Source organism: Lygodium microphyllum, chromosome 2 (genome assembly GCF_053477565.2).
Source record: "Lygodium microphyllum isolate KBCC chromosome 2, Lygodium_microphyllum_v1.1.10, whole genome shotgun sequence".
Taxonomy (NCBI): Eukaryota; Viridiplantae; Streptophyta; class Polypodiopsida; order Schizaeales; family Lygodiaceae; genus Lygodium; species Lygodium microphyllum.
Genome location: NC_141136.1, coordinates 177,622,766 through 177,637,290, shown reverse-complemented (window position 1 = coordinate 177,637,290; position 14,525 = coordinate 177,622,766). Strand labels below are relative to the sequence as shown.

General features: G+C 43.8%; 1 pseudogene; it reads left to right on the top strand.

Moving 5' to 3' along the window:
• Nucleotides 1–671: 671 nt before the first annotated feature.
• LOC148040654 (purple acid phosphatase 18-like) lies at nucleotides 672–2,462 on the top strand (annotated as a pseudogene).
• The last annotated feature ends 12,063 nt before the right edge of the window (nucleotides 2,463–14,525 follow it).

Below are 14,525 nucleotides of genomic sequence, written 5' to 3'. Positions count from 1 at the left end.
GAATGATCCTGGATAGTTGGCACATCCGGAGGATGCGCAGGTTTAGAGGGGGTGGATGTCGTGTTGCTGCGCATCTGAGCCGTGAACACCTCCATTTTTGTTGTGCATTTGTGTTAATTTCTGCGTGTGATTTATTGTTTGTGTGATGCATTTTAGTAATCCGCAGCCAATGTATATATTTCCTGCACATTGGATCCAAGAAATCATTAGGAATGGACTCCTAAATCTTCTGCTCTTGTAAACAGGGCTATTTTTATTGTGTGCGTGAGGCAAGAGCTGAGGCAAAGGTCATGGTGTATGCAAGCTCATTGACAATGTAAGAGAGGGCTGGGTTGTATTGGTGATTTATCATGGTGATGCATCTCTATTATTGTTTTAGGAGGCTATGTTCCTGGTACTGCCCTCTGCACAGTCCCAAGCAAGTCTAAGCTATGAGAATTCTCTGGACTGAGATATGTGGAATAATTGGATGATATGTATTCTCATCACCCTAATCTTTATTAACACCTAAAGACGTGTGAAGCACATGTTCTCTAAGGGATCCAAAAGGCAAGAAGATCTAAGGAAAGAAAAAGCTAAGAAAAGAGAGAGAGGTATATTTTTGAAAAAGGTAAAGTGGCGGGCTGCGCCTGAATTGGAGGAGGGGCCCTTCCTTTTCGCTTTCTGAGGAGATGAGGGAGCGATGCCGATTACTGGGAAGGCAGAGAAGACGAAAAAGGAACAGAAACGCTGGATTGGAGGGTGGAGGAGTGCAGCAACTTTCGGAAGAAGGGAGGATCGTGAGGATTTTCGGGAAAAGCAGGGATCAGATTGACAAAGAGGGGGAATTCGTCTCCTCAGCAATTTGGGGGTATCATCAAAGCATCAATAGGCGTTCTAAGGAAAGAAAAAGGCGGAAGTTGCTACACATGCGGAAGATGGAAGCTATACGAAAAAAAAATAGGAATTCTGATACATTCCAGTGTTAGTGGCAAAGCTAGGAGGAGAGTATCTGGACGTCGTCATCTCCTCCGGCGACCAGTTTGCGTTCTGAGAACCCTGGGACGGCAAGCTCTCTCTGGACCGTAATGGTGGAACCTTGTCCGCAGTTGCCGTGCATTTCGCGAGTACTGGCTCTCCGAGCGTTTCAATTCTGAGCAACTGATTGAGCTCAAGTCTCTCTTCTTCGAGGATCTGGATGTTTTTCATCCTGGAGTTTGACCTCGAACCAGTCTCGTTCATCAAGCCGGAGAGTGAATTGACAAAAGGAAATTTGCGCGAGCTAAGTATCAAACTGAAGCATGAAAGAGGAAAAATCAAATGTCCTATTCACGTGGGGAACAAAGCGCCTCGTTTAGTTCCACAGCAGTATCTCTTCCCATATCCAGAAAATTCAACAACAACAAGCTCTATTTGATTCAAGCTTTGGAATCTGATGTTAGAGTGCATAATTTATCATGCCGGAGCCGCTACTACTGAATTGCCTGTCTTGGACAATATCTCAAAGGTGTGAACCAAAGTGATGTGTGTGGAGCTGATTGCTAACAGATTTTTGCGCAAGATGACGAGCTACAGCTCCTTCACCTCCACTACCTTTTGCATTTGGAGATGAAGTACACTCTCGGCAGTGAATTCAAGCGTTTGTTGCAAAAAGGTATGCTAACATAGTACAGAGGAATCCTCAAGATTATGATGCCCTTTACAATTGGGCTTTAGTTCTCCAGGAGATCTTTCGGAGCAGACAGATTGGACTTCCTCAACCCTGAATCAAGTTGCGAGCTCAGATTTTGATGTTTCTATACTCCCAGGAGATCTTTCCTATGCTGACTATATTCAAGCCGCTGGGACTCGTTTGGAAAACTTGTTGAGCCCTTGGCTAGTTCACGGCCATGGATGATCACTGAAGGGAATCATGAAATGGAGGAAATTCCGCTGGTTATTGAACCGTTCAGATCTTATAATACAAGATGAAAAAGGCCCTACAAAGAGAGTGGATCAGACTCCAACCTTTATTGTTCTTTTGGGGTTTCTGGTGTGCATGCTTTGATACTAGGATCATACACTGACTTCAGTAGGGACTCTATTTAGTATAAGTGGCTGCAGGCTGATTTGGCCAAAGTGGATAGAGTCAGAACCCCTTGGCTCCTTGCTGTCATACATGCACCTTGGTACAACAAGAGCAATTTCAAATATCAGGGTGATAGTGACAAAATGATGAAATCCATGGAGTTCATCCTTAAAGAAGCAAAAGTTGATATGATCTTTGCAGCCATGTTCATGCTTAAGAACCCATGACTCGAGTTTTTCAGCATCACTTTGATCCTTGTGGCATCATCCACATAACCATAGGTGATGGAGGGAATCGAGAGGGATTGGCTAACAGGTTTCTGGATCCATAGCCAAGCTGGTCTGAATACCGTGAAGCAGGTTTTGGTCATGACATTTTGAAAGTGGTAAATTCTACTCATGCACGAAGGACTTGACCTCATTATAGAGATGTTCTTTTGGAGTTTCTGTAATTCTCTGCTGAACTAGTAACTGCCAAGTTACGAAATGAACATGCTGATGTGAAGAGTGTTTCCCTTCCTACTGTAACTGTCTTCAAAAACCTGAATGTAAACAGTTTATGAGATACTTCGGTTTATCCTGAACATGGATTTCTTGTAACTCATTTGACAAGGAATATATGATCTTTGACATCCAATATTTGAGTTCTTCTTGTTAGCCTCTTTCCTTGCTATACCTTGAACCCCGTGTTCTGCAGCTCTCGCACGATCTCTACGACAGCGGATGGGTAGAGCCTCCAAACCGACCACTGCACACAACCCTGCCTCGATAATGAATATCGTGTCCTGCATCTGGACCTCATATCGAAGATGGCGGGCCTAGCTGACTGCCTGCCAACAAAAAGCTCCCCATGAGATACATCCAAGGCTGGGTGCTATACAGCGAAGGATGCGACATGCTCCTCTCCACACGATTTGCGCCTCCTCACATGACCAAAGGCAGTGTTTTGAGGTTTCCATAGGCTGCTTTTTGTAGCACTTACAACCTCCCTCCTTCTACATTTGGGCAAGCCAACTTCCCACAGCCAAGCCTCCATGTGCCATGAGCCACCATAAAAAATATGATACCCTTCTCAGCCTCCAGATATCCCATAGGTGGCGCCAAAAAGTCCATCAGAAAGGCTCCGTGATGGAGTGCTGTGCCCAGTGTGCCTGCTATGTGACGATGCCCAATCCATATCCTCCTGCATCAGTACGTGTCTGTCAATCTTGGTAGTGTACTCCAGGAACCTTGGTGGCTTCATGGCAACCACAATTTCCGGCCATAGCAACTCTCTTGGATCCCACTCTAGCTCATCAAGTGGTCTGCTCTCCCCGATCCAAGGCGCCACTCCCTGAGCTCCCTCCAGAAAACATAGGGGTCCAATCACCATGTCTTTCCCTGAAGGCCCACCATACGAATCCTCCTCCACGAAAGGGTAGCTATCTCCTCATCCTACTACCCTCTGTCAAGGGCAAGACACCCCCTCTCCCGAACGGTGAAGAAAATCCCCTACGGGGCACTGCCCGCCCTACACTTGCCACCTGTAGGGGGATGCTTGCTCGTGAAAACCTAACGGCCCATATCTCCTCGGGATCAATCTGCTCTCGTATATCGGGGAGCAAGCCACTCCAATGGTATCGCTGTGTCTATCTCCCTATGGAAAGATTATCCCGAGGAGGATGCCACTTGGATGGATGAAAGCACTCTCAACCATCAATATTCCCAGTTTGTCTCGAGATGAGGACATCTCGATTCCTCTAAGGGGGAGAGAATGTAATATTTCTGCTAAAAATATTACGGAGCTGTGTGAAGTTTTGGGCAAATGTCAATGCTGGCTTTGTGGTTATGAACGGTTCGATCTTTAATAATACACTCTTCATGGGCCAATCGAGAATTAGGACTAATGTTTAATTAAAAAAACCGCATTATTCATAAGAACCTCCTCTTGGTAGGAGGCCAAAAGGATAATTGTTGGAATTATGGAAATTTTTTTTCGTAATTATCCCCTCTTTTCCCCAGCCGACGGTCGTGCTGGAGGAGAGGGAGGGGAGGCGCTATGAATAAGCTCCTTGCTGGAGCTTGGGGATGGTTGATGCTCATGCATCAGGCCGCGTGGGGGAGGGGAGGTACCTCTCCCTCTCCCTATAAAAATCATCGCCATGGGAGCTTGAAGGGGAGAGCTAGGAGCCGTGATGCCGCCAGTCTGAGGTGGAGCCGTGGAGGAGCATACACTGCAGACCATGTCGAGAGAGAGAGAGAGTGGAGAGCATCATCGCGGGTGGAAGCGATCAGGCATAGGGAAGAAAGACACCACCGCTGCCAACCATCCGCCATCTGCCACCAATTAATTCTGCGCCAGCTGCCGCCTTCCTCTCTCTTCCACGTGGGTCTCCACGACACCCAGAAGCTTTAGAAGCTTCTAAAGGCCTTTGGGAAGCCCCCCTTCTTGTGGGCTTCCATAAGGCCCTTTCAAGTGGGTTTAATACCCCCCCCCCCCCCCCCCCCCGGCCCCGGGATCCAAAGCCCCCCGTCCTGTGGCCTTTCCTATTGCCTTTACAAAGTGGGTTTTTATAACCCCACCCCTGAGGATTTAACCCCTTCACAGGTAGTCTTTTACACCCCTTACCCCCCTTTTTCAATCCACTAAGTCCATTTAGAACCCCCCTTTCCCATGGGGTCCCATCCAAGGCCTTTAAAAAGCTCATTAAGCCCCTTTTTCCCCCTTGGGTTCCCCACAAGCTCCCATTGGCCCGAGGTTCTAAACCCCCTTCCCTATTGCCCTCTCAAGCGGATTCTTATTTACCCAGGATCTTTTAAAATCCCCTTTTAATTGCCTTCCCAAAGTGATCTTTTACACCCCTTTTTCCTTGGAGTTTAAGGCCTTTTTCTTCCCTTATATCCCCCGGAAATTAAACCCTTTCGGCCCTTGGTTTACATGCATTGCAAAGTAACGAACTTAGATTAACTAATGCCCATCTGTACAAGTCAAAATAATGATAATACACTTCGATTATGCATGGAAGTATAAATCGCATGTCACATTATTAGACATCTCTTCTTCGCAATGATTCGTTAGAGAAAGTTGCTAACAATTCGTAGGAATTTGCAAAGGATGAAATGGTTCTTGAGTTGCATGAAGTAGATTAAACTCTAGTCAATTGGTATAAATATCGTTTCAACTGCGTAATTATGCCCTAAAGCTTAGTAGCATGAATCTTGATTGCATGTTATAGAAGGATCGATAGGAATTACGGCATAACTTAACTTACGCTTTGATCTTAACGAGAAAAAATTAGGGATTATAAATCTACTCATATGTAGGCAATACATCATGTGGTTACAAAAATGGTATCGTAAATATATTTAAGAATAGACAAGTAAATTGGTTTAAACCTAAACACCTAAGACCGCGAGGGACCCGTTTAGGAAGGGTTAATTCAATGCAACATATCCCAATGAGCTAACTAGGGTTTAGCACGTTGAGGACGTAACCTAATCGCTCTTATTGCCAAAGCTGAAACTCTTATACTCTAAAGACTTGTCCACATTCACAAAATGAAGGGATAATAGGAAAATACTTGCGAGAAATGATCTAGGGTTTTTATCCTAAGGTTTGCTCGCTAAAAGGATGAAACTCGATTTGAAATTGGAACCCTAGGACTGACAATATCGGCCAAGTGCAATCAGGAACGGATTGTCATGAAGACACCCTAACCCTGTTTCCTATCTTATCATGATTCCGTGATTAGAAGACATTGTTGGATGGGTAAAATAGTCCCATGGATTAGATGCAACATTGGTGTAACATGTTGCAGAGTCGCATGATCTTGTGATTTGATCACAAGGGAATAGCCAAATCCTTGGAATAGGAGTGGCAGATTCCTGTGCAATTTTTTCTTGCAAGAGGATGAGTAGTAATACTAACATAGCACCTTTCTTGGAAAAAGTGACCAAGATAAATGAATTAGATAATTGCTTGGAAGCAAAAGACCAATCAGTAAATTGGAATAACATATTTACTACTAATAGAACTTAAGGTATTGGTTAAGTTGGGTTAATAGGGTACGGCCCTAACCCAAGGATATAAGGGTTAACAAACAAACCCTTGGGAATCTTGCCAAGTCAAAGTTGATCCCGGATCGAGTGCTGATGCATTTGGAAAGAATGATTCACTCCTTAGCAGTTGGCCAAAACAACAACCACTGGAAATGATTGTGCTTGTAATAGTTGTATAGAGCATTGTTTGCTTTGTTTGTTCAAAGAATTAAAGGATGAAAAGATATGTAAATGCTTCAGGTTGAAGGCCTGAAGGGAGTGGCAGCCTCAGTTACCCCTGACTGCCTGCCTGAGGGGGTTGTAAGCCGCACCGGGAAGGTGGACCGAACCCGCCACGAGAGGTCTCTCCATTGAGCCCTACTTGGAGCATGAGGACGCTTGGGTACTAGGGGGGGCTCTCGCTGTAAATCCCTCACCTTTTCCGGGCCCTGCACAAGAGGCCAACGTGACTCGGGATTGGATCTCGAGGCCCACATACTAGTCTACAGGCGGAATCTTGGATTAGTAATCCCTGTGGATTGCTGGATAGCCTTCGGGCAGATTATGGATAAGCCTTTGGGCTGGACTTTATAAATGTATTTAAAGATAAATATGATAGCCTGTTGAAAAGGAACTTGTTTGACATTGCTTTTCTATGTCAGGTGCTATGATTACATGAAGGAACTGGTGTGTAACAGGCTAATTAAGGAAGCTGATTGATGCATGTCCAACTAATTGTGGTAGGTAATTAGATAACTAAAACAACCAGAGGAAAGTGCGATGGATGTGGCCATGGGTCTGTCCTACGGATGGGTGGTCCCGGTTGGCCGGGAACTTTTCTCAATCATGATGGACAGCAAGAAGATCGTTTCAAAGGACACAAACAACAAGGGCACTAACCTAGAGTCTAAGTTATAATAATCCCAATTTACGCTATTTTAGGGGAACGGAATGGGACTATGCCTTATGGCAGAGAGGTCGAGCATTGCATCCCTCTCATTTCCCATTCTCCTTGAACCAAGTGCAGCGTGAATCTGCTTCGACCCTCGTGTTTATGCGTAAAGTAGTTCGCTTGGGGTTCGACGCTAGTTGGTGTTTAGGAAATGACCATTAGGGAAAACCTTGATTTAGGTCGGTCCTAAGTGGGAACGCCCAGAATACTTCCGCTACGTGGCAAACACAGAAAGTTCTAGATCGCAAACCCCGTGACATTCCATGGGAGTGCCGGGCGGAGCTTTCTAGACCTCCTTTCTGATGGACTGCTAAGACGTGTCCTAAGGGAACAGGTGGACACATTACACTATTTGCCCTACAAGCCTTGTAATTGATTCATAAGTCCCTAACATTCTACATTGAATGTAATCATGCAAAGTCAATTCATGGTATGGCATCATGTATGAATGATGGGATGTAGAGTTATTTATGATACATGACAACATATTGTACTTGATTTTATAATTTGTGATTGCTCTTACAGTCAAGAAAGCAAGCTCGATTTGAGTTAGAAATTATGAGATAATACTCTTGTGATCTTTGCTAAGATAATACTCTTGTGATATTTGCTAAGAATATGCAGTTGGAAGCTCTATTGACATCTTCAAGTCCTTGGCTTGAAACCTTCAACCCTTTGTCAAGAATCGCGTGGTGGAGGGGGTTGCTCAAGATGCTGCGCCGAACACACACAGAATGCACAAGGAGAAGCTCACTCAAGAGAAAAGAAGAGAGATGGAGGCCAAAACGTTTTCTTGCTGATTTCTTCTTCTTCTTCCACACACTTTACAATATACACAAAGTATAGATAAGATACAACATAAAAGGAAAGTGGCCTACTAAGTCAAACAATGCATAACCGACTACACTAGTCGACTGGCGCTATAACTATGCCAGCTGTAAATAGGTGTAACAACCTGAATATAATAAGTAATGAGTCAGTGGCCATGTGAGAGTCATAATGACCACCGACATGCTAAGTGTAGATGTGTGGACCCATCTAACCAGGCGGTCCATCATCAATGTCCGCATGTGTTGAGCTTGTCATCTCAACACTCCCCCTCAAGCTCAACTGCATCTCTGCAACTCCAAGTAAGCTTGGAAACTTTTGAAGCTTCTCTGTACCCAAGGCCTTCGTGAAGATGTCAGCTATCTGATCCTGTGTGCTGACATACACCAAGTCAATCTCACCTGCTAGTACCTTCTCTCTCACAAAGTGGTAGTGTACCTCAATATGTTTTGTCCTGGCATGGAACACAGGGTTCCTAGCCAACTGTATACTGCTCATGTTGTCACAATAAATGACAACTCGACCTTCCACCTGGACATCTAAATCAGCCAATAGCTTTTGTAGCCATACTACCTCACATGCTGCAACAACAGCACCTCTATACTCAACCTCTGTACTCGACAAAGCAACTGTAGATTGCTTTTTGCTGCTCCATGCAACTGCTGCACTACCAAGAGAGAACATGTATCCGCTGGTAGATCTTCTATCAGACATACTACCAGCCCAATCTGCATCTGTGTATCCAAACACCTGTACATCTGTACCTACCTCATAGAAAATTCCATAATGTAATGTGGACTTCACATATCTCAATATGCGTCTGACTGCATCCAAATGTGGCTTTCTAGGTACTTGCATAAACTGACTCACAAGACCAACAGCATAGCTCAAGTCTGGCCTTGTAATGGTCATGTAGATCAAACTCCCCACTATCCTCCTGAACATAGTAGGGTCTTCTATCTCATCCCCAACATCAGCACTCAGCTTTACATTCTGCTCCAACGGGACTGAAAGTGGTTTGCATGCAGTCATACCATACTTGGACAACATATCCAAGCCATACTGTCTTTGGAACAGCCATATACCATCATCACATCTGATCACCTCAATGCCAAGGAAGTACCTTAGCTCACCTAAATCCTTCATCTCAAACTTCATCTTCAAATAGCCCTTGACTTCAGCAATCCCACTATCACTATTACCTGTAATAATCAAGTCATCCACATAGATGACTATGATGACCAAACCTGCATCTCCCTTTCTCACATAAAGTGAGTGATCAGCATCAGAAACATAAAAGCCAATATTGACAAGATACTCTCTGATCTTGTCAGACCATGCTCTTGGTGCTTGCTTGAGCCCATAGAGTGCCTTCTTCAACCTGCACACATACGTGGGATGCTCTAAATCTTCATAACCTGCTGGCTGAACCATATACACTTCTTCCTGCAAATCACCATGCAAGAAGGCATTCTTTACATCCATTTGCTGCAACCTCCAACCTTTGGCTGCTGCCAAAGCAATCACACATCTGACAGTTGCCATCCTAGCAACTGGACTGAAGGTTTCATCATAATCTATGCCATATGTTTGGGCATAGCCTTTTGCAACCAGCCTAGCTTTGTACCTGCTAATAGAACCATCTGCATTGTGCTTAATCTTATAAACCCACTTACATCCAATAGCTTTCTTTCCCTTTGGCAATGATACTAGATCCCAAGTCTTATTGGCCTCTAATGCAGCCATCTCCTCATCCATTGCTACATCCCAATGAGCATGACCAACAGCCTCCTCAAAACATGTGGGCTCAACATCCTCAACTAGTTTCACCATATAAGCATAATGGTGAGCTGCATAACCCTCAAAACCAAATCTTTTAACAGGGTATCTCACCCTGCTAGACCTGCGTACCACTGGATCACTCAATGGAGTCTTGGCATTAACACGTGCTCTCTGCACACCTGGAGTCCTCACTGAAGGAATGCCAAGCTCATCATCCAAGCTCTCTGAGCCACTGGAGTCTCCATCAAGAACTGCATCAATGCCTTCTGACACTTTATTCTTTCCTTTGTCTTTACCTGTAGTGCTACTAGATGCACTCGAAGATGTAGAGGTACTCCTTAGTCTCCCAGACCAAGGACTACCAGATGATGTCTCTGGTCCACTAAGAGTCCGTGATTCTTGCCTTTCAGCCTGCACATGAGTGTCATGATCATCATCAACATCCAATGCATCACCACTAGATGCATACCAACTGCTCATTTCATCAAAGATGACATCCCTGCTCACTCTGAACTTACATGTGACAGGGTTGTAACAGCGATACCCTTTTTGCTCTAAAGAGTATCCAATAAAGATACACTTTTCAGCCTTTGGATCCAGTTTCTTCCGCAACTCATCTGGCACATGAACATATGCAATGCAACCAAATACTTTCAAGTGTGAAACATCAGGCTTCTTACCTGTAAAACATTCTTCGGGGGTCATACCATGAACTGCAGCTGTGGGAGTTCTGTTCATAATATAAATAGCAGTATGAATAGCCTCAGACCAAAAATGCTTAGGCATATTCTTTTCATCCATCAAGGCGCGTGCAACTTCTGCAATATGCCTGTTTTTCCTTTCTACAACCCCATTTTGCTGTGGGGTATACCTGCATGTGAACTGTCTCTTTATCCCATGAGACCTTAGAAAATCACTGAACTCATTTGAGAGGTACTCTCCCCCTCCATCTGACCTCAGGCACTTTACTTTCAAGCCTGTTTCTCTTTCAACTGCAGCCTTGAAAGTTCTAAAGTACTCAAAAGCTTCACTCCTTTCCTTCATAAAATATACCCACAGCTTTCTAGAACAATCATCAATGAATGTGACAAAGTATGAACTGCCTCCAAGAGATACATTTTGTGTAGGCCCCCAAATGTCTGTATGCACAACATCAACGATATTTCTGCTTACATCTCTGTCATGTGAAAAGGGTTGTCTTGCCTGCTTACCAAACTGACATGCTTCACATACCTTCTGAAATTGTGCAACTTTAAAGTAGGCAAACCTGTAACCAACCCTTTGGACTGCATTAATTTCAGCCTTTGTACATTTGCATGTCCAATGCGTTTGTGCCAAATTTCAATGTCTGCAACAACACCTTTTCCTTTGGCATACATAGCAGCATTCATAGTAGGAATTCCAGCATCTAGAGTGAACATACGTCCAACTCTACTTCCCTTTGCTACCAACCTGCACTTGTCATTGAAGTCTTCTACAAAGCAGCCCTTTGCATTAAATCTGACTTGCAGCCCTTGCTCTACCATTTGACCGACTGACACCAAGTTCTTTGTAATAGATGGCACATGCAATACATCTGAAAGACTCTTTGTCTTACCATCATGCAAGGACAAGGGAACTTTTCCAATGTGTGAAATTGGGTGGCATGAGTCATCACCCGTCTGCACATAACCTGCATTCTGCAAATCCTGCATCTCCCCAAACCATTCTGCATGGCTGGTCATATGATTGGATGCACCTGAATCAACATACCAAACATCTTCATGTGTTCCCTTTCCTGTAGCAGCATTCAGCATATGCTGCATAACGAACAAACGTTCATTTTTATCTTCATTCTGTCGTGAAGACGATGCATAGTTTCCTTGCTGCAACTTACCACTGCGGATATCATCTCTCTTAGCATAACATTGGGCTGCAATATGACCTGTTTTGCCACGGTAGTGGCACACAATACCAGAGTTATTAGAACCTCTGTTCTGCCATCCACCTCTTCCTCTAAAGCTCCCCCTGCCTCTAAAGTTACCACGACCTCCTGAAACCTGCATATCGCCAAATTGCTGATTCAATCTGTTTTGCTGGTTGTCACTACCACGTCCTGTACCACGGCCTCTTGAAGAGAACCTGCCACGTCCCCTTCCTGAACTGGAGTAGAAAGCCTGGACCTGTTCACCACTTCTTTCAGATGTCTCACTCTGCATGTTGATTTCTTCAGTGATCATTAGAGAGACCAACTCACCGAAATCTGGAAATGGCTTTCTAACATATACGGAAGTTACAAAAGACTTCCAAGCCTTTTCATTGTTAAGTCCACCCAAGGTAGACGACACCAAATCATCATCGTCGGGCATTGCATCAATCGCTGCCAATGCATCTGCAATGCTTCTTACCTTCAGTGCATACTCATTGATAGACATCTTCCCTTTCTTTAATGTATTCAACTCTTGCTTGAGTTGAATCTTTCGTGCCTTTGTATTTACAGAAAACATACTTTCAAGTATGGTCCAAGCTGCATATGAATTCTCTGCATTTCTAATGTGTCCCAGCATATTATTGTCAATTACTGCAGACAACCAATACATGACCTTTTTATCCTTTGCATTCCATTCTTTCCGTACCTTTGTCTCTTCTGCAGTTGGAGGATCACTCATCTCCGGTTCCTTTTCTTCACCTGAAACGAACTCGTAGAGGCCTTTTCCAATAAGGAAGTTCGTGACACGGAACTTCCAGGAAGAGTAGTTGTTCTTGTCGAGCTTCTCAATGATGGGGCTTCCACTGTTCTCTGCCATTATCACAAAATTAATACCAACAGCAAGCAAATCTTCTGCAACCCTGGACCTGTAGTGCACAGCAATACACCAGACAACCTTTTTCACTGTCTGCTCAACAATACATGCAATCTGCAACCTGTTTGCAGATCAACCTTGTGTTTACTCACTGCTAAACACCTTTGAACTTACAGATCTGAAATCTGTAACCTGTGCACTCACTTTCGGTCAATACAGTCCAAGTCACAGCGTACCCTGAAACTGCTGTCCGCAACCTTGCGGCTCTAAAACGGGCCCCGAAACGGCCTCAGATGCCCTAAAGGGCTTGTTTGCAGAATACACAGTGCTTTTCACGCACACCAAATCTCACTGCAATCTGAGATTTTTGCTCTGCCCTGCTTCCGGTGCCTCCACAGGCACTATCCAAGAGAAAGAGTTGAAGGATGGGAGAGCTTCTTACCCGTGGCTTGCTTGCTCGAACCTTGCTTCTTCTCCTTTGCTTCAACCTTCGAAATCAGCCTCTCTCAATGGCGCTGCTCTGATACCATGTCAAGAATCGCGTGGTGGAGGGGGTTGCTCAAGATGCTGCGCCGAACACACACAGAATGCACAAGGAGAAGCTCACTCAAGAGACAAGAAGAGAGATGGAGGCCAAAACGTTTTCTTGCTGATTTCTTCTTCTTCTTCCACACACTTTACAATATACACAAAGTATAGATAAGATACAACATAAAAGGAAAGTGGCCTACTAAGTCAAACAATGCATAACCGACTACACTAGTCGACTGGCGCTATAACTATGCCAGCTGTAAATAGGTGTAACAACCTGAATATAATAAGTAATGAGTTAGTGGCCATGTGAGAGTCATAATGACCACCGACGTGCTAAGTGTAGATGTGTGGACCCATCTAACCAGGCGGTCCATCATCAATGTCCGCATGTGTTGAGCTTGTCATCTCAACACCCTTCTCTTATCTCTACCATCTCCGGAGTCTAAGCTCTTGAACCCCCATACATTCTTGTCTCTCAAACCCGTGTGATTGACCATGAAGTACCTCTTGAACCTTTAAATATTCATTGTAATCTACTTATCTGTTGAAGATACATCTCTATCTATCTTGTCTAGTTTTCTTGCTAAACCCCTATGGTGACCTTCAACCCTACGTGTTGCGACACCAAGATCCTATATACAAATGCACAAACATGATCAATAAGGATTATTGTGTACATGTAAAGTAAATCCATGCCATGCATGTGAAGTGAAACTAAATATGTATGTACAAAAATGACCAAGAGGTTTGAGATGTACGTGAATATGAAAGGAGAAAGGTAGAGGAAAGAAATTTTAGAAAAGAGAGAGAGAGGGACGAAAAAAAGAGAGATGTCAGGTAGGTTAATTACAGTACATTAGTGGTTAGGTAGGCTAGTTTAATTAGAGTACATTAGTGGTTAGGTAGGTTTGTTAGAGAGAGAAAGAGAGAGGGGGACTGAGAGAATAATAATAATTGTAAGTTTCTTATTAGTTAGTTAGTTTATGATGTTTTTTGGTTGTAAGTTATTGTTATTTAGGTGGTTAGAGAGAGAGAGGGAGTTATTAGTTAGTGAGTTATTGTTATTTAGGTGGTTAGAGAGAGAGAGGGAGTTATTAGTTAGTGAGTTATTGTTAGTTAGTAGGTTATTGTAAGTTCATTGCTTGTAGGTTAGTTGTTAGTAGCTTAGTTAGTTAGTGGTTAGGTAGGTTAGTTGGAGTGCATTATGTAAGCTAGTAATGGGTTAGTTATAATAAAGAGAGGGAGAGGGAGAGGGAGAGGCAGAGATTGTAAGTTTGTTTTCTTGGTACAGTTTAACTTATTAGTGTTTTGATTTTCTTGGTATAGTTTTGTTTGTGAGGATTGGTCATTTGGGTAGTTTTTTATGACTATTATTTAGGTTGGTGACCTCTCTCCCCCTCTCTCTCTCCCAAGTTGTAATTTATGTTTTGTTGTGCTTTTTGACTATTATTTAGGTTGGTGACCTCTCTCCCCCTCTCTCTCTCCCAAGTTGTAATTTATGTTTTGTTGTGCTTGTTGACTATTATTTAGGTTGGTGACCTCTCTCCCCCTCTCTCTCTCCCAAGTTGTAATTTATGTTTTGT